The sequence below is a fragment of the Arachis hypogaea genome, chromosome 11, assembly GCF_003086295.3.
Source record: "Arachis hypogaea cultivar Tifrunner chromosome 11, arahy.Tifrunner.gnm2.J5K5, whole genome shotgun sequence".
NCBI classification, from domain to species: Eukaryota; Viridiplantae; Streptophyta; class Magnoliopsida; order Fabales; family Fabaceae; genus Arachis; species Arachis hypogaea.
The window spans coordinates 16,842,114-16,844,555 of NC_092046.1; positions in this window are offsets into that span (position 1 = coordinate 16,842,114).

Here is a 2,442-nt window from a genome sequence, read left to right on the forward strand (position 1 = left end):
AACAACTGAACCGAAACAGCGGCGGTCTCTGAACCGGTTCAACGGCAGCCCGGCAGCCACCTCAAGCGGCAGCGACGACAATTTCCGATTGCGCCAACTGAAACCAACACGCAGTGACTACGGTATTCTCGGAATTCAAAAAGGACAGAAACCTCAAATAAAACCCTTACCGGCAAACTTTTCCGGCGAAGGCAGCAGGGTCTCAAGTGGAAAAAGCTAAGTTCGGAGCTCCGGCGGTGCTCCCAGAGGTCACAGAACCTCTCCCGGCGGCCGGAATCACGGAGATGCAGCTCCCTTCTCCGGCAGCAACACCTGCGGCGGCCTGAATCCCTTTTCCGGCGGCGGTTTGGACTTACCATCATCAGCAGCAGCGAGCTCAGATGGTGGCAGTGGCGTCCTGATCAGATTCCAAAACCCAGGAGCAGAGGCAGAAAGGCATCTCCTTTCTTTGATTTGCACGGCGCTGCCCTTCTCTGTACCCAGCGGCGGAGGACCTCGGCGGCAGAGAGGGAGGCAGTCACAGTGGCTCTTCGACGGCACCAGGGAGCACGATGCTGACAGCGGCGCTCGCGACGGGCTTCACGGCGAGGAGCGACCGCAGCAACTCAAGCCCCACGAAGACGGCAGCAGCGGTGGCAGTTCTCGGCGACCCATCATCTGCGGCGGCGCTAGACAGAGACGGCGACGACGCAACTGGCGGTGACGAGCTTGGACGACGACGGTAGCACGGACAGCAGAGGCGGCGCGACGAGGCTGGACCCTTCCTCCCCCTGCGCGCGTGTTCTCTCCTCCATCCCGTGGCAATGGGTCGCGGCTTCATTTCCTACAACGGCAACACGACGGCGCGGCGGCAGTGATGCCCGCCGGCGACATCATTCCTTTTCTCCTCTCCTCTTCCCTACTTTTCCCCTTCCCCTTCGTTTATTTTCTTTCTTTCTTTGATTCATTCTTTCAGGAACACAGAGGAAACTCAGCGTGTGTTGCCGCTGCTGAGAGCAAGGAAATGTTGGGGGTGAACCGGGTCATGGGTTAGGGTTTCATTTTCAAAAATTAGGGTTAGGGGCACTTTGGTAACTTTACTAAAATTAGGGAATAGAGTAATTAAAACCCAAATTAAATCCAACACTAGATGTATATAGAAAATACTATTTGCTCATCAATTTTTACAAATTACTTTCAATAAAATGCCCAAATCAAATAATTAGAAATAATATACTTAATTTCTTCATTTTTCCAAAATAGCAATAGTAACATTTAAAATATTACTTATCTAATCCAAATCATATAAAATCCTTATTATTTCATAACTATCAACTTTATAATTCAAATATAGAAAATAATCTAATAATTATAGAATTGGATAATAATCATAACTCATCTCAAATTCAATAAATCAAAACTTGCCTTAATTATCTTTAATAAAATAATTTCTGAAATTAAGGCTATAAATAATTGTAGGATTTGAGACTTGATTATAATAAGACTTTTCAAAGATTCTGGGTCTTACAACTCTGATAATGGATTCTGAATTTGACTGATTTACCTAATTGCTTTTCTTTGTATTGGGTTAGTTTAGTTAAACTGAATGTAATATGTAATGCTGTTTAGTTAAAATGAGTGTGTGATCATAAAGGATTCTTGCATACATAAGTTAGAGTAATATAAAGTAAGTTTTGCAATTGCTAATGAAGATAACTTAGCTATTGGAATAGTCAAATTGTTTGATAAATTTGGTCTGGACTAGTGGATTAGTTGTGGAAAAAGGTATGTAAATTTGAATGGTTTGATCCACCAAGATTGAAGTTAGTGTCTAGAGAACTGCTATCCTTAGTTACACCAAAATAATGTTCTTGATTTCACACTTTCTTATGTTCACATGACACAAATCATTAGCAACATGATCAAAATAAAGGTGAAATATCATATAATTTAACAGTTAACAACTAACAAAGTTAGGCACTCTATTCAATACCCCGGTCCACAATAACCTTTTCTAATAAAAATTTTGAAAAAGAAAATCACAAAATAATAGAAGATTTAACTTATATTGTTAATTTGAATATAGTGACAATATAGCACAGTGAAATATTAGAGGGAGAAGGAGAAGTAGAAAAGCAAGGAAGTGGTTCTTTTGTTGCCAACTGTCAAGTAATAAAAAGGAGAGAGTGAGAGTGATGATGAAAATGGTAGAAAAAGATTAGGACTGAATCAATGCTATAATATGAAGAAGATAATAGATGCCATTTAATGAGCTTTCATTAGCTACTATTTACCATTACTATTTCTAGATGGTTTTTCTTGTTTCATCTCCACCTTCAGTGTTGTATATTATTTTATTGTTTTTTAACCTCTCTAGTTAGTGATTACTTTAGCTCCAAATTTGGCAGATTTTCTTTATTTCTGTGTGTCTTTTTTTGTTGGTAGTAAGTTGTAGTTGTATAT